Source organism: Artemia sp. Qi Xiang Cuo, chromosome 1 (genome assembly GCF_049724085.1).
Source record: "Artemia sp. Qi Xiang Cuo chromosome 1, ASM4972408v1, whole genome shotgun sequence".
Classification (NCBI taxonomy): Eukaryota; Metazoa; Arthropoda; class Branchiopoda; order Anostraca; family Artemiidae; genus Artemia; species Artemia sp. Qi Xiang Cuo.
Genome location: NC_142794.1, coordinates 60,822,750 through 60,841,394, shown reverse-complemented (window position 1 = coordinate 60,841,394; position 18,645 = coordinate 60,822,750). Strand labels below are relative to the sequence as shown.

Here is an 18,645-nt window from a genome sequence, read left to right as displayed (position 1 = left end):
TAATACTAATAATAAAAATTATTAAAAAATAAAAGGAAAATTATAAAAAAAAATTACGGTACATAAAATATTTATGTACCTATAAATTAATTACGTGCCAAATGTTTGTTTATGTACGAAAAAAAACATTGAGTAATAAATTATATTATGACATGACTAAAGAAAAGGGATTTTTGTTTAATCATCTGAGTAGACATGGAAAAGTTGCATGTAGAGCTGGATAGGCACGTACTCAGGAATTTATATTATATTTTCAGTGTGCCCAGAAATTTAGAAAAAGTTGCGATTGTTTGGGCTGTGTCCTGATCCGCTCCCCCCTTTGTAAGTCCCTGGAACTGGCCAGTACAACTCTTGTTCATATGTCATCCATTTTTGGGTATTTTCTTTTCTGACAGATATGTTAAGGGAATTATGCAAGTTACTTATTAATGGCAGCTTTTATCCTGATGAAAGTCAAATATGCCTATTCAGACTGAGAAGCATGCTTTATTCGTCATTAATTAAACTAGAAATTTCTTATACTCCAAATAAAAGCCCAACGGAAGCCTGCGCACTAAAATATTAGCCCCAAATAAAAGGTTTGACATGTCGTGCTTGGTGTAATAGATCCATTTCGGCAAACCCAGTATTCGAAAATAAACACTTGAGTGAAGCTATGTATGCTATATAATTAAAATGTGTTCACTTTTTCTAGTTGTCGATGACCATTTGCAGTGGTATCAAGTTTTTCTATTAAAGAGTGACGCCAACTTTCTCCTGAATTGCAATTTTTACTTAAAAATACACATAGGATGTTTTCTAGAGGTGGAGCTTTGTACTAGGCTCAAAGGCTCAGGCGAAAGCTTAAAAATATATTGGGGAGGGGCACAAGGCCGTATCCAGGGGGGGGGGGAATCCTGCGATTTCTTGAAAGCCTTGGTCTTAATCTGAACAAGATGGTTGGTCAGGGATATGACGGTGCAGCAACAATGAGTGGGCATCTTAGGGGTGTCCAGGCTGTTATACTTGGAAAGTATCCGAAGGCGCTTTACGTCCATTGTAGCGCGCACAGTCTCAACACTTGATCATCTATTCTCTATGCTCTATTTTGGTGTTTAAGCATTTCTTCGGTGTCTTGTCACAAGTCTGCAGTTTTTACCATACATCCTCACTCAGGACACAGAATTTAAAAGAGAAGATCAACGAAATACTACCGGATTCGAGGAAACATACTTTAACTGAACTCTGCGAAACAAGATGGGTGGAGCGCCACGATTCAGTTGTGCGTTTTCTTGAGCTGTACCAACCAATCCTGCGATCCCTGGAAGCTCTTGAAGAGAACGGAAATGCAGAATCTTCTGCAAAAGCGGCGCAGTTGCTGGACACGATGAACCAGTCGTAATTTGTTTTGTCTCTCCATGTGGTCAAAGAGTTTTTCTGCCTTACGCTTCCACTGTGCAAGACTCTTCAGTCAGTTGACTGTGTTTTGGCAGGTGCATGCAGGCACGTAGAAACTGTCCTTTCAAAAACAAAGGAAATGTGAGGAAATGCTGCTACTGCTTTCCCGTTTATTTTCGACGAAGCTCAACGTTTTGCCAGCGACTTAGGACTGGAGATGACTCGTCCGAGGACGAGAGGTGGCCGGAGTATGCACGCAGACGATCCAAACCTTCTCAACCACTATAGAACCTCGCTCTTTATTCCTTTCCTGGACCACTTCACTTCCGAACTTAAACAACGATTTGTGGTTCACCAGAAACTGCTGTCAAATCTCAGCGTCCTTTCTCCTGCCAAAATTTGTTTCTGTCGATCTGAAGGCATTAAGCCTGGAGTCATTGGTTGAATTGTATGGCGATATTCTTCCCGAGCCAGACTGTCTGAAGCAAGAAATTGAGCTATGGCGCATCAAATGGGAGAATGTTCCGGTATCAGAGAGCCCTACTTGTGCTGTGTCTTTGCTTCAGGCATGCGACGCCACCTTTTTTCCAAATGTTTTTCTTCTTCTGGCTGTTCTTGCGACGCTACCTGTTAGCACTACTACTCCGGAAAGAAGTTTCTCAACGCTCAGAAGGCTCAAAACCTGGCTGAGAAATTCAATAGAAGAACGATTGAGTGGCTTAGCCCTCCTTGCAGTCCATAGGGACGTTGACATCTGCCCTGACAAGGACATCGACATTTATGCAGGGAAGAAAAATCTTCGCCTGGATTTCGTTTTATAGATATTAGCCCTTACTTTTAGCTAAAAAAAAAGAAAATTAAAAATATATAGACTACTTCTACTATTTGGCTTCTTTTTGCGTTCACAGTTTTTGTTGTCTCAAAAAAAAAATAGCTTGCAGTATTTAACTGTATGTAAATACTTGTCTTGTTTTTGCGTTACTAAAGAAAAAAAAACAAAAAAAAACGAAAGTATGCCTAGTCGACGCGTCCTCGTTTGCAAGGGGCGGACTAACGGTCTCAAGCTAACGTAATGTTGCTCTAGGATATTAGACAAAGTCCACGGGAAAAAATCGGGTACCCCCCTCCCCCCCCCCGAACAAAAATCCTGGATACGGCCCTGGAGGGGCATTATAACTATACTAATCTCTTAGCGTAAGTTTCATGTTTTAAAAAATTAGTCAAGCAATTTTTGATTGCGCAATCTACTATGAGTCATGGTCGCATAATCATGAATAGTGGATCATGGTGCATACCTTGTATGTCATGACTATGCACGCCAATTCTTACCATAAGATTTGCATAGTGCTAAGGTTCAGCTAAGATAGGACCCTTTCATATAAGATTTAGTTTAATTCGAGAGCTAGCTAGAGACTGCATCGAAGTTTGGTTTATTTGAACTTCTCTGGAATTTAGTTGAGAGACCAGCCAAACAACTTATGCCATGAGTATACTAGGCCAGTAAAAGTACGGTTTGACCGGGACAAAATTGCAAAAAAAAGTTCTTTTACACCAAAAATGTTCAGGAAAAATCACTGAATAACATATCCAAAATCCACTAAAATCGCCCTCTTGAAAAACCTCCTTGGGCTGCTTAAAGCGAGTGGAGGGGGGCGAAAAATTGGTTATTTACATTTTTGACATTTAGGAAGCTTTTTTTACACAAAAATTTTCAAAAAAATTGCTGAACAACATATCCAAAATCTGCTAAAATCGCCCGCCGGGAAAACTCTTTGGGGCTGCTTAAAGGGGGTGGAAGGGGTAAAAAAAATTGGTTTTTTAATTTTTGACATTTGGGAAGCTTTGTTTACACTAAAATGTTCAGAAAAAATTGCAGAACAACATATCCAAAATCTGCTAAAATTGCCCGCCGGGAAAATATTCTGGGGCTGCTTAAAGGGGGTGAAAGGGGTGAAAAATCTGTTTTTAGATTTTGTTATTTCGGTACGTCCGGAGACTCGACTCTGGTATAAATCAACTCGCTGAAACCGAAAATGATGTCACTTTTATTGTAACACTTCTCTAACTTATATTAAACTACAAAAATAAGATTTTAATAACTCCATTGCCAAAATAAAGGAAGTAGCTTTTCTTCCGAAGTTTTACAGAAAGATCAGATCAATGGATGCCGATCTGTACTGAAGTAAATGCCTCAATGCAAGGTCTGACTAGCCTGAGTTACTCAACAAGTGATCAACACGTCGAAACGCTCCAGTGGCGGATGAAGAGAGATACTGATGACACGGAGGCGGTCCTAGATTTTTTGCGAGCCCTGATTCCGTTCAGAGAACACGGAGGGCTCCTCAACATCGTTACTGGCGTAACTGCATCAGCTAACGTAGATGCGGACACCGCGAAAGAAGTTGGAGCCCGAATTCTAGACGAAATGACTGGGAAGGCAGCTGATTCATTTTCGTTCCGGAAGAAAGACAAGGCTGTTACAATGGCATCCAAATCAGCTGTTAACATCGATGGTGAACCAGTTCATGTAGACCAAGGGCTTCTGTTCCAGCGCTTAGCTACGGTGGTGAACCGGGAAGTATCCAACCGTCGAGACCTTGTTTCGCATAAGCGTTATATGTATCCCCCATCTTTGGTTGGATACTATTACGCTTAGCGTCCTACCAACACACAATGTCTGTCAAATACTATTTAAAAAGTGCCAGGAAAGCATTAAGATGAGTACTTAAAATCGTGCCAAATTATGATTGATGGCGGCTAGCTGCTCCAGAACTTGACTTGGCAGCCCAACTCTACATTTCACTTCATTTGCAAAAGTTACTTCAAGTATGTCACCACTAGATTTGGAAAAGCTTCGGTAGGTTTTGATGGATATGACAATGGTCCTTCGACGAAAGGTATGGCTCACCTCAAACGTTCCAGGGGTAAACAGTGTCCAGTGGTAGAATTCACTACAACAAAGTTAACAAGAAAGAAAGAAGAGTTCTTGAAAAACTGCACAAACAAGCAGCGGATAATTCTAGCGATAGGAGAAAAATTGTTCTCAGCACGTTGTTCGGTACAACATGCCTCTGCTGACGCGGATGTCCTGATTGCAATCACAGCCATTCATAATGCAAGAATTCAGTTGGCGTGTCTCATCGGCAACGACACTGACCTCCTTATCCTTCTCATCTATCATGTCACTGCCACCCACAAAGGCCTGTATTTCAGATCCGAGGCGAAAGCTTCAAACGAGCATAAGCTATGGAATATTTGCTCCATCAAAGAAAAACTAAGGGACATGGGTGGTGCAATTCTATTTCTACACGCGTTCCTAGGCTGTGACACCACTTCGAGATTACAAGGAATTGGTAAATCTGTCGGACTGTCATTGTATCGGTCCGATCCGTCTTTCGGTGAGGCCGCTAAGGTCTTTATGGACTCGAAGGCTACGAAAGACGAGCTCATTGTAGTTGGTGAACAAGCTCTTTTGAGAATTTATAAAGGAAAGCCTGGAGGAACTCTCGTGTCCTTGAGACATCATCTGTTCTTGGCCAAGCTCGCTTCCTCTTCCGCATTGGTCTGCCCTGATCGGATGCCTCCCACACCCTCAGCTGCGAAGTTCCATTCTCTTCGCGTGTATTTGCAGGTAATGGAATGGAAAAGCTATGCTGCTGCGATGAAACCGGAAAACTGGGGATGGCGACTTTGCTGATAATTAAATCCCAGTAATGACGGAGAAGAAACCAGCTCCCCAAAGTCTTCTTCAAATTATCCACTGCAAATACAAATCAGGTTGCGATACGGCCAGATGCACTTGCCTTAAGAATGGCATGCCCTGCACACTTGCTTGCGGAGAGTGCATGGGAACAAGCTGTAATAACTCTGAATCAACATCTCTAGAAGAAGAAGAATTTTAGTTTTTTGCAATAACGGTGGTTGTGCTCTTTTGTAGTGCTCATTAATGAAATGATGATTCTCAATATTCTGTAATCTAAAAATAATGATTATCAAAACTGTGATTTATATATAGACGTGTTAATGTTTTTGTTTTCCAACTGTAAAAGAAGCCAATAATAAGAATGATTTTTCAAGTTTCTATGCGTCTATGCCTATAGTTTTCCTTTTTCTGCAGTCTTGTCTTCACACGGTTGATTCTCATCGAATAATCAGGTTTCCAACGATTAGCGAAGCAACAAAGAGTGGGGTACTTCTCTGCTCCTTTAAATTGTCGTTCGAGATTTACCTGTGTTGCTGTTTGAAGTATTTCAGGCCTCCATTGATCTGATCTTTCTAACACTTCGGAAGAAAAGCTATTTCCTTTATTTTTTCGATGGAGTTATTAAAATTTTATTTATAGTTTAATATAAGTTACAGACGTGTTACAATAAAATTAACATCAGCTTCAGTTTCAAGGAGTTGATTTATACCAGAATCAAGTCTTCAAACCTACCGAAATAACAAAAATCGAAAAAAGGATTTTCCACCCCTTTCACCCCCTTTAAGCAGCCCCATAAGGTTTTCCTGGCAGGCAATTTTAGCAGATTTTGAATATAATGTTCTGCGATTTTTTCTGAACATTTTAGTGTAAACAAAGCTTCTCAAATGTCAAAAATGAAAAAACCTGTTTTTTAGCCCCCTTCCACCCCCTTTAAGCAGCCCCAGAAAGTTTTCCTGACGGTCAATTTTAGCGGATTTTGGATATGTTGTTCAGCGATTTTTTCTGAACATTTTAGTGTAAACAAAACTTCCCAAATATCAAAAATGAAAAAACGTATTTTTTCACCCCCTTCCATCCCCTTTAAGCAGCCCAGAAGGTTTTCCCGGTGGGCAATTTTAGTAGATTTTGTATATGTTGTTCAGCGATTTTTTTTTTGAACATTTTAGCGTAAAAAAAGCTTTCTAAATGTCAAAAATGTAAATACCTGATTTTTCGCCCCCTTCCACCCCCTATAAGTAGCCCCAGAAGGTTTTCCCGGCGGTCGATTTTAGTGGATTTTGGATATGTTGTTCAGCGATTCTTTCTGAACATTTTGGTGTAAAAATACCTTTTGTTGCAATTTTTTCCAGGTCGACTCACTTTTCTCCGTACTTTTACTGGACTATACAGTGTAAGCAAGGATTGTGTTTCACTTTGAGGAAATCGTAATAGGAATTATGGTGTTGAATAATCGAGGCTTTCTATCTATTGCATATATTAACTAAATTTGTTCTTTGTTCTAAAAAGACTGAAAACTGACTCGTTTTTTATGTGACTTATGTGGCTTTTGAATTATTCATATTAAAAATCCCAAATTAACCCTCCAATCACTTTCGACTATTAAAAAGGGCACCAGCCCTTTCTATTTTCAATCAATGAGGGCTTTTCGAAGTTCCTACGACAACTCCTTCGATACGAAGTCCCCTGGTCTAAACAACAACAACAAAAAATCCTTCATTATACCCATATCGATCTTTACTATAAAAATTTCAAGCCTTCCAATCACTTTCGACTATTAGAAAGGGTCGAAATAAAAAGGACACTAGGCCTTTCGATTTCCAATCGAATGAGCCCTTTTTGAGTTTCTACGACAATGCTTTCTATTACACCTTATATGACCCCCTGGGCATAAATTACAACCTTTGCCCTAAGGGCTGTGAGGGTGGTTGTCATCCTCTAAGACATAGTTTCCAGAACTTTCAACTACGTTATACAAAATGGCTATCTCAAAATTTTGATTGGATGTGTTTGGGGAAATGATGGGCGTGAGAGGGGCGTTAGTTGCTCTCCAATCACTTTCAACTATTAAAAGAGGCACTAGCCCTTTCAATTTTCAATCGAATGAGCCCTTCTGAAGTTTCTACGACAACACTTTCAATAAAAAACCTTATATGCCCTCAGGGCATAACTTACAACCCTTGCCCTGAGGGTTGGGGGGAGGGGGGTTATCACCCTCAAGGAACTAATTTCCAGAAGGTTCTACTACGTTGAACACTATGGCTATCTGAAAATTTTCACTGGATGTGTTTAGGGGAATGGTGCATGTGAGAGGGAGGTTAGTTACCATCCAATCACCTTCGACTATTAAAAAGGGCACTAGCCCTCTCAATTCCCAATTGAATGAGCCCCTTTTGAAGTTTCTACGACAACTCTAACTATAAAAACCTTATATGCCCCCAGGGCATAACTAACAATCTTTGCTCTGGGGGGTTTGTCATCCTTAAATACATAATTTCCAGAACATTCAATTACGTTGAGCAAAACGGCTATCTCTAAACCTTGATTGAATATGTTTGGGGAAATGATGGGTGTGGGAGGGGGAGGGGGTCAGTTGCCCTCAAATCACTTTCGACTATTAAAAATGGCACTAACCCTTTGAATTTACAAGCGAAAGAGCTCTTTTTCAAGTTTCTACGACAAAGATTTCAATAAAAACTTATATGCCCCCAGGGCATAAATTATAACCCTTGCCCTGAAGATTTTTGGGGAGAAAATATACCTGCTCAAAGGTATATTTTCCGGAACTTTAAATGGCGCGAAACAAAATGACGATCTAAAAATTTTGATTGGATGTGTTTGGGGAAAAGGTTGGCGTGAGAGGGGTGTTAGTTGCTCTCTTTCGACTATTGAAAAGGGCACTAGCCATTTCAATTTCCAATCGAATGGGTCCTTTTTGAAGTTTCTACGACGACGCGTTCTATAAAAAGCTAATATGCCCTCAGGGCATAACTTACAACCCTTGCCCTGAGGGCTGTGGGGAAGTGTCCTCAAAACACAATTTTTATCTGGAAATCAACTACGCTGAAGAAAATGGCTATCTAAAAATGTTGATTGGATGTGTTTGGGGAAAAGGTGGGCGTGATAGGGGGGTTAGTTGCCCTCAAATCATTTTCGACTATTAAAAAAAGGCACAAGAGCTTTGAATTTCCAATCGAATGAGCCCTTTTTGAAGTTTCTACGACAAAGATTTCAATAAAAACTTATATGCCCCCAGGGCACAATTTATAACCCTTGCCCTGAAGACTGTGGGGGCGGGGAGTGTCCTGCTGAAATGTATAATTTCCTGAACTTAAAACTGCGTGGAACAAATGGATATCTAAAAATTTTGATTGGATGTGTTTGGGGAAATGGTGGGCGTGAAAGGGGTCATAGTTGCCTTCCAATTACTTTCGACTATCAAAAACGGCACTAGCCATTTCAGTTTCCAATCGAATGAGCCTTTTTTGAAGTTACTACGACAACGCGTTCTATAAAAACGCTATATGGGGGGGGGGGGTCATCCTCAAAGACCTAATTTTCAGAACATAAAACTACGTTGAACAAAATGGCTATTTCAAATTTTGATTGGATGTGTTTGGGGAAAAGGTTGGCGTGAGAGGGGGGGTAGTTGCCCTGCAATCAGTTCGACTATTAAAAAGGGCAATAGCCCTCTGAATTTCCAATCGAATGTGCCTTTTTGGAAGTGTCTGCGACAACGCCTTCTATAAAAGCCTTATATGCCCCCAGGGCATAACTTGCAACCCTTGCCCTGAAGGCTGTGGGGAAGTGTCCTCCTCAATAACATAATTTCTATGTGGAAATCAACTACGCTAAACAAAATGGCTATCTCAAAATTTTGATTGGATGTGTTTCGGGAAATGGTGGGCTCGGAAGGGGTTTTAGTTGCCTTCCAATCACTTTCGACTATTAAAAAGAGCAAAAGCCACTCCAGTTTCCAATGAATGAGCCCTTTTCAAAGTTTCTACGACAACTTCTTTGATATGAAGTGCCCAGCTCTAAAGGAAAAAAATAATACATTGTGCCAACATCGTTCTTATATGCCCTCAGGGCATAACTTAAAACCCTTGCCCTGAGGGTTGTGGGGGGGGGGGTGTCCTCCTTAAAAGAATATTTTCTATCTGGAAATTAACTACGCTGAACAAAATGGCTATCTCAAAATTTTGATTGGATGTGTTTGGGGGAATGATGGGTGTGGGGGGGGGGGCTAGTTGCCCTTCAATCACTTTCGACTATTACCAAGGACACTGGCCACTCCAATTTCCAATTGAATGAGCCCTTTTCGAAGTTTCTACGGCAACGCCTTCGATACGAAGTGCCCTGGTATGGAAAAAACAAAAAAATAAATAATGCATTGTGCCAACATCGTTCTTTATTTAGGCAATGTGATTGCGCTGCCTTTGATATCTAAGAAGTTCAAATTGCCAAAACATTATTATGTATTTTAGGCAGAAATGTGTATTTCAAAAAGCTCTACAGTTTGTTGAAGAATTTGCAGAAGAATACAAATTTGTTATCTGCTCTGATTCAAAGAGCGTATTTTAAGCTATAACGAATGCTAACATAGTGGCAAACCAAGTAGAGAAGTCATAAAGTGTTACAATAAGGTGAATGCAGCGATTGAGAAAAAAAATATTCTTTCAGTGCATTCCTGCTCAGACTGGAATAATATCAAACGAAATCGTAGATAGAAACGCAAAATCTACAATTGAAGATGGAATAACTGCAAACGATTCCCAACACTCCTCAAGAATATTTTGAGACTTGAGAAAATAATTAAGCAGCTTAATCAATAGAATCTCACAACAAATAGAGATCTAACTAGAAACTTATTCGTAACAATTAAAAATCAACAAAAATTTAAAACAAAAGTGTACCAAGACCTCAATAGGTCTGAAGCAAAGAAATTATTCTGATTTCAATCAAATCCCGCTGGAAATAAATATTACAAAGGAAGCTTTGGAGGAAAACTGATTAATGTTCCAGGCGTGGAGAATTAAAAACTAATTAACATCTGGTGATAAAATGCTATGACAGTGAAATTGAAGTTTTTTAGATCAAAGAAGACGCAACCGAGTCCAAAATTATTACTCCATGGATTTGAAAAAAAAAATTAACAAAATCGTGAAATAGTTCGTCGTCTATTATGCTACTTGAAATAAATAGAAAAATTAAGAAAATTTGAGTGATTTGCTGAAGAAAAAATCTTTCTTAAAAACCCTTTTGTGAAAAGGCAGAGAAGACCAACGAAACGAAGGTCGGTTAGCAAACAAGCCTGGGCTGTTTGGCGAGAGGAAAACCATCACAATCTTCATAATGCTTAAACTGTTAAGCGGGGCTTAGACGTCGCTGCTCAAGAGACAACCAGCATATATTTCAATACATTCATCATCAATCTAAGAAAGAAAGAAAGAAGTCAGAAGACCCTGGGGTGGAGCAGATTCAGATAATTAGAAAACATAGGAATAATTTTTCATTTAAAGGTTAGAGCACCTTGGTTGTGAAATCTTGACTACGTCTGCATTAGTTTTTATAACAGTGGGTTTTTACTGTCTTGGAGAGCTTTTAAGCCAGATGAATGGAAACTTAAGGATATGGTTCCACTGCCCAAAATAGTCTACACATGAGAAGGTATAGGCCTATTGATGCTCCCCAACATCAAGTCCTCTCATCACTCTTCTTGGCATTTAGTCTTCATGGGTAACATCTTGTGTACAAATTTTTCTTAGGCTTACTAAGGACCCACAACAACAAGGGTGGGTAAATTTGTCAATGTTTCAATTACTCTTTTTGCTAGAAGAGGAATATAAGATACAAGTACCAATTTTGGTAAATTTTTCATTGTTCATGTTATTGACTTATGAATGAAGTATGCATACAGTAAATTTTTCATTGTTCATATTAATTATTACTAATTATTGACTTATGAATAAAGTAAATATACCACTAAATGCCTTTTTTATGCTCTTTCCAATATAATAATCATTTTTGTTGGAAATGAATTTTACCACCACCCCTATATATACCAATTCAGGTATATAGCCTATTTACACATTGGGGTGGGGAGGGGGGCAAAAGTTTAAACTTACCTCTCATTTACATCAGGAATATCCTGAGGTTGTCCAGAATCTGCTGGAACTATATGCAGACGATTCCAAACTCTTTGGACCTGCCGCTTCTGACGAAGACTGCAATGCCCTGCAACAAGACTTAACAAACCTCTGCCAATGGGCCTCAACTTGGACACTAGAGTTTAACCCAAGCAAATGTAAAGTTTTACATCTTGGACTGAACAACCCTTGCCATAGCTACCATATGTTGGACTCTACTGGTGCTATAACACCCATCCAAAGCGCAGAGGAAGAACGTGATCTCGGGGTAATCATAGATAATAAGCTGAAGTTCCATAGTCACTGCCGAACTCAAGCCGCAAAGGCAAACAAGATCCTAGGCCTAATCAAGCGATCAGTGACTAGTCGCCACCCCAGGGTCATTAAGAAGCTTTACACAGCCCTTGTCCGCCCTCATCTTGAGTTTGGGATGGCAGTTGCAAACCCCCACTTTAAATGCAATGCAGAGTTGCTTGAAAAAGTCCAGAGAAGAGCTACTAGGCTCCCATTTGCCAACCAACAAATCCCATATGAGCAACGCCTAGAAAAGCTTGATTTGCAAACTCTGACCTACCGTAGAAAAAGGGGGGACGTAATTTTGGCATATAAGTTGATGAACAGCAGTGTTATCAAGCCCATTCTCGAACAGGACCAGTCTAGCAGAGCGCGAGGTAACCCCATAAAACTCCGCCAAAGATTCAGCAGAAAGCGTGAGAAATACAACTTCTTCACCAATCGCGTTGTTCCGTTGTGGAATTCACTGAGCGATTCAACTGTTTCCGCAGCTTCAGTTAACAGCTTCAAGACTGGCGTTGACCATGACTGGAGGACCAAGCCATGGAGGACGCAGTGGGATGAGCCTGCATCCACCACTAGGGTCTATTAGTGTGTGATATTCAACTGTCCTGTATACGTGTAGGATGTGATGATCCACTAATGAATTGTGCAACGAACTCCTGTCAATACTACCTGGCGACATCTACAGGTTCCTGCAACCTTAGTCGCTAGAAGATGCGATTTAAGGTAATAAAATTTACCCTCATACCCCTAATGTGCAAATAGGCTATATAGGCCTACCCTGAATTGGTATATATTGGGTAGAGGTAAAATTCATTTCTGACAAAAATGATTATTATATTTGGAAAGAGCATAAAAAAAGGCATTGAGTGGTATGTTTGGTAAGTTTTTGTTGTTCATATTATTGACTTATGAATAAAATAAACATAACACTTGATCCCTTTTATTAGGCCTATGCTCTTTCCTTATGTAATAATCATTTTTGTCAGAAATGAATTGTACCCCCACCCCTATATATATACCAATTCAGGGTATATATTTGCAAATTATGGGGGAGGGGGAGGTGGAAAGTTTAAACTAACCTCTCATTTACTTTAGAAATAAAATTTATCCCCACCCCCTCCTAATGTGCTAATATAAACCCTGGACTGGTATATATAGGGGTGGGGTTAAAATTCATTTCCAACAAAATTGATTATTAAATTTGGAAAGAGCATAAAAAAAGGCATCAAATGGTATCTTTACTTTATTCATAGGTCAATAATATGAACAACAAAAAATTTTACCTTCCTTTTTTATGCTGTTTCCAATTATGCTGATCAAGTTACTTGCAAATGTACCTCAGTGTCTCCTGATGGTCCCATATAGGTAAATATTGAACAGTTCATGTAATTAACCAACAAATAAAGTGAACATACCACTTAATACCAATTTTTATGCTCTTTCTAAACATAATAATTGCTTTTCTTGCAAATTCTGTTTTAAGCCTTTTTTGAACCCTTAAAAATGATAATTTCTGTGGTTTTTTGGTAGGCCTATAAAAAGGGTTAAAACATTAGTTTCATAGTTAATATTGTATTTTAAAACTATTTTATTAAAGTTATATAATCACCTTACCTTAAGGTGACTTACACAACTTCAAGAAGAAAATTGTACCATCTTTAGCAGTAGTCATAGCACCAGCCATCATTACACAAGAGGACACTCCAAGAAGCTACCAAAGTTAAGCTCCAATTGAGAACCCATCAAATGTACACAGCCAATAATCTGCAAGTATTGATTTGTCACAATTAAAGTGGATAGAAGTGTCAAAACAATTTATGCATTTTGTCATCTGCTGTATTCCTTCTGTTGGCTTTATTATTTTTCAACATATAGGTCAAGGTGATAGCAGTTTTTAAGTGTCATAAAGCAGTATTCACAAGCATATCTAGCTAGAATCCCATGTCTAGCCAGAATTCAATGTCTAGGCAACAACTGTTCACAAGTAAAATTTGGTGCTTAGCTAAAACTACAAATTTAGTTTCAAATTGTCATTTCTAGCCAATGAACAGAGCTTATGCAGGCAAAACTTTCAAAATTGTAATCCCTATTTTAACTGTCACAAGGTAAAGGATTAGATAAACAAAACAATTGCCTTAGTGTGCTTAACTATTATGTCTGGTGTTGCATATTTGCATAAAATGAAAAAACAATAATGAGAAAACAAAAATTGAATTTCAGTTTAAAAATGTAAACATAACTGATGAAAATAGGGGAACTTGACACATTTGGACTGGCTGTAATTGAAAATCTTAGACATTGAGTTCTAAAGTCTAGAACTCAATGTCTAGCCAAGTGCCTTGTCTAGCATGTCTAGCTAAGGGCTGAACTTGTGACTGGTTGTTGCTTAGACATTGAATTCTGGCTAGACATGGGATTCTAGCTAGACACACTTGTGAATGCTGCTTAACAGAATAAGAAGAAAAGACAGCAGAATTGTTTTGATTTTTTTTCAACTTATTCTTGACAAATCATTGTTTGTGAATTATATAAGTTTTACATGATAGATTTAGGTACTTAATCTGTTGTAGCACCTATGTGTATAGAAGCTAAGTAGAACCTGTGGTAAACTTCTACTTTAGCTACTTTTGGCTATCTTGGAAAGGGGTTAGGTTAGTAAAATGAAACTTTCAGGGATGGGTTTACAGGCTAAAGTATGTCCTGGGAATGTATTTTGAAGTACCTACCTCCACTACTTCTCTCTCTATAGGGTCCTGACCCTTGTTGAACTTTAAAAATTTGTGTGTTGTAAAAGTGAAACCTTGCAAAATATATGTTCTACTTAAATGAAGTAAAACAAATTTTTTTCAGCTTCACAACTTTGCTCAATCCCAGTTTATAAGGTATGAAGATATGCAAACACATTTCCTAAATTAAAAAAAAACATTGATATGGCTTAAATACTAATCAAATAGCAGGAATTGCATTTTCAGAACTAAAGCCAGAAAAAAAGAAACTGTAACTGTAAAAGAAATAAAGTAACTGTAAAAGAAAAAAAGAACTAAAGTATGTTCCTTCCTGTAACATACTTTAGCCTGTAGACCCATCCCTGAAGGGTTCATTTTCCTAACCTAGCCCCTTTCCAAGATAGCCAAAAGTAGCTAAAGTAGAAATTTCCCAAACCTGTTTCTCTAAAGTTCATTCCTAATGAAATATCACAAAATATGATGAAAATATAATACTTTATTCACAAATTTATGGAAACTACAGAAGAAACTTATAGAATGCATTGATGTCATTAAGAATCACATTTAAAGGATCTCTGCCTTTGGACCTCACTGCTGCATGTCACATTTTTTTTTTTTTTTTTTGGCAAATTCTATTTTGAGTTGAGTCCTTAATAGTGCCTCAAAAGGTAAAACAGTTCATAGTTATCCAATGTTTAAAAAAAACTGTCTAATGAGAAACAATTGCCATTTTTAGCTGATTCAGGAATAGTAATTATTAATAATTTTAAACTTAATCATAATATTTTATTAAGAAAACAAATTTGCAGAACTGTTTAAAGAGCCTGAAACCCATTGGAGACATGTAGGGTCACCATCTGGAAGAGTTTAGAGCTATGGTAAGAAATAGCCACTGTTGGGGGAGGATACCCTTTTCCAAAGGAATGGCAAAATTTTTTTTTTTTTTTTTTTATTGGATGGTTTTTGGTAGTATATGGTGACTTGAAGTGTGTCCAGTTCAGCTACTATTAAATAAAAAGAGTAGGTTACATTTGAAGTTAAACTTAGATGCATTTTAAAATTTGTCATCACTGAGAGGAGAGGAGGTGGGTTTAGAAAAAAATAAATAAAAAGAGCCTGAAATCCCTCAAAAATAACATCACAAAACAACTGACCTCATTTTTTAGGGGTTTCTAGCTCTTTTTAAAACTTTATTAAAATTTGTTTTCTAAGCAACATTTTGCTATTGAGACCAAGGAGAATATTAATTACCATTCCTGAATGCTGCAAATAGTAATTTTTTTTCACTAGCCAGTTTTTTTCTTTAGAAACATGCTTTTAAACTTTTGGTGACTATGGGCAGTTCTGAGCCCTTTAAGGGCTCAAAATGGAATTTACCCCATAAGCTATTACTGAATTATGAAAAGCAAAAAAGGCATCAAGTGATATATTCAGTTTTATCCTAGCTAAATTATGTTATAAGCTGCAAATTTACCAACAATTGTTACTTCACAGTAATTCATTTAACTAGCTAATACATTTTGACTGCAGCTCCCCTATGCCTTACCCCCAACCTCCTAGTGTGCTAATATATAAAACAAATTACATATTTTCCTTGTATTCTGCCAATGCATCTCTTATTTCAACCCATGTACCCATAAATTGAATCAGTATGGCAAAACAAGAACCAGAAAAAGAAGAATGATGGGTGGTGGCTGAAGCCTGGTAAACCCTTCACTCTAGATACAGCCTTGAGTTTTCATTTGAAAAAAAACTTCCATTTTTATTTTTATTTTGCTTTGAAATTGTTTAAAAAAGTAATGCTTTCAATAAACATAAATTACAGTTATGCTATAATTGGGGTTGAAGGGGAAAACTTCCCAGTTCATATATCTAGTAATTTCTGTTTGTTTTGAGTTTGAGTTGAATATCAGTTTTTTTTTTTTTGGTACTTTATAAGCTGATTATTGGTCTCATTTGTTATTAAGTCAAATGTCTGTTTCTTTTAACTTATATATCTGTCTTTTAATGTCTGTTTTTTAATTATAATTAGAGTAATTTCTGTTTGTTTTGAGTTTCAGCTGAATATCAGTTTAATTTTTGGTACATTAGAAGATCATTATTGGGTTCTTTTTTTTTATTAAGTCCAATATCTGTTTATTTCAACTTTAATATCTGTTTTTTTTTTGTTTTTTTTTAATTATAGTTGGGTTTCAAGAAAGATGACTTCCTAGTTCATTTATCTAGTAATTTCTGTTTGTCTTGGGTTTGAGTTGAATATTAGTTTTATTTTATTTTTCTTGTAAATTACAAGTTCATTATTGGCTTATTTTTATTAAGTTGTTTTTTTTAGCTTTTAGTTCATTATTCACTATAATTTCTGTTATTTTTTTTACTCTGCTCAAGACATAGCTTAGTTCTTTATTTTTGTTAAAAAAAAACTTGTTTTTTTATTTAATCATATACAAAAAGAAAGTCAATACAAAAATCATATACAATCAAATAAAAAACAGAGTTTTTCTGAGAGACATAAAAAGTATACTTGAAACTTAAAAATTACAGTAATTACTGCTTCACAGCCTATCTAACATACATAACTTTTATATTATACATATAACATATAGGCTATAATTTTTTAGTCTGAATGAAAATCCTTTTTGTAGTGGAAAAATAAACACCAAGATAAAAGAGGAAAGGAAGAAGATGAAAATATGCTGCTTGTGCCAAGTTTAATCAAGATGTCCAATTAAAATTGTGAAATGCCATCTAGTTTGAAATAGTTTAAAGATCAAATAACTATGCTTCTGGCAATTAAATAGCCCGAGTAACCATGGGGCAAGGGTTGTAAGCTGTGCTAGTTGCTCATTGTTTATATATAAGGTTGGTTATCGAGAGAAGGAGGCATGTTTGATCCTGGGTATCCAAAAAGACTTACGGTAGAAAAGGTGAAGCTTTCAGAAAATGTGGTGTAAAAAATCAAAATGTACCATATGCAGGGTCTTTGTCAAAAGGGTGGGTCAGCAACATCTGAGGGCATTATGTTGACAGTTTAATGGTATGTTGAGGGGAATGTTGGAGAGTAATCAAAGGACAACCAACCCATTTATGAGCTTTTAGAAGCCCCCCCCCCAGCAATGATAGAAATTTTGAAAAACTATTTTCTTTTTAAATTGTAAAAAGGTCTAACAGTTATGCCTCTGGAGATGCTCTGCCTCTTACAGCCCATGGGGAAAGATATGCAAATTCTGCAATTTGTGTGTTTTTTATATACAGGATTTATCATTAGGAAAGGGCTGAAGGTATTGAGATGAAAATTGGTGAATGCTTAGGTGTATGTTGAGCTAAATCATAAGACACTATTTGCATACAGACTATCAAAAAGGTTTATCTGGTACATCTTAGGAACTGGAAAGGGTCTTAACTTGAAACATTCAGGGCTGCCACTGCTGCAACTACTTGTGACTGTGACTACTTTTACTTACAACCACTTTGAGGAAATTTGAGTAGGATATTGAACAAGATAAAAACACAGTGTCCATGCTGGTTTTCAAAAGGGGTATCTGCAATATCTCAGGGACAGCTGAGGGCATTTAGCTGGAAATTCCAGGGCATGTTTGGGAGGATACTCAAAAGCATCAGAGCATCAAGCCCCTTCCTCACCTGTCCTTTTTAGATGTCCCCTCCCCAACAATGGTGAAAATTTTGAAAAGAAACATTTTGTTAGAATTAGTTAAAAGGTCTAATAATTATCCCTTTAGGATGCCAAGACCATCCATAATACCAGACACACAGTGCATCCATAATAGGCTGCACAATTGTGCTGCCTAAGGAAAGAACAATGTTGGCACAATGTATCATTTATTATTTTTTTTTCCTTTAGACCAGGGCACTTCATATCAAAGGAGTTGTCATAGAAACTTGGTAAAGGGTTCATTCAATTGGAAATTGGAATGGCTAGTGCCCTTTTTAACAGTCAAAAGTCATTGGAAGGCAACTAACACCCTTTCCATGCCCACCATTCCCCCAAACACATCCAATCAAAATTTTGAGATGGCCATTTTGTTCAGCGTAATTGATTTCTGGATAGAAATTATGTTTTTGAGGAGGACACTCCCCCACAGCCCTCAAGGCAAGGGATGTAAGTTATGCCCTGGGGCATATAAGGTTTTTATAGAAAGCTTTGTCGTAGAAACTTCAAAAAGGGCTCATTCAATTGGAAATTGAAAGGGTTAGTGCTTTTTTCAATAATAGAAAGTGATTTGAGGGCAACTAACCCCTCTCTCACGCTCACCTTTTCTCGAAACACATCCAATAAGAATGTTGAGATAAGCCTTTTGTTCAACGTAGTTGAAAGTTCTGGACATTAGGTATTTGAGGATGACAACTCTCCCCCCCTCCAGACTCCTCAGGGTAA

At 37.6% G+C, this 18,645-nt stretch overlaps 1 protein-coding gene across 1 annotated transcript in view; it reads left to right on the top strand.

Annotated features, from left to right (window-relative positions):
- The first annotated feature begins 10,534 nt into the window (after positions 1-10,534).
- The window catches only part of Khc (kinesin heavy chain), an 85,837-nt gene continuing 77,726 nt past the window's right edge, over positions 10,535-18,645 (top strand). Inside the window, exon 1 of the mRNA XM_089085953.1 lies at positions 10,535-10,599. The gene's annotated coding sequence lies outside the window, so the exon portion shown is untranslated. The remainder of the gene's footprint in view (positions 10,600-18,645) is intronic.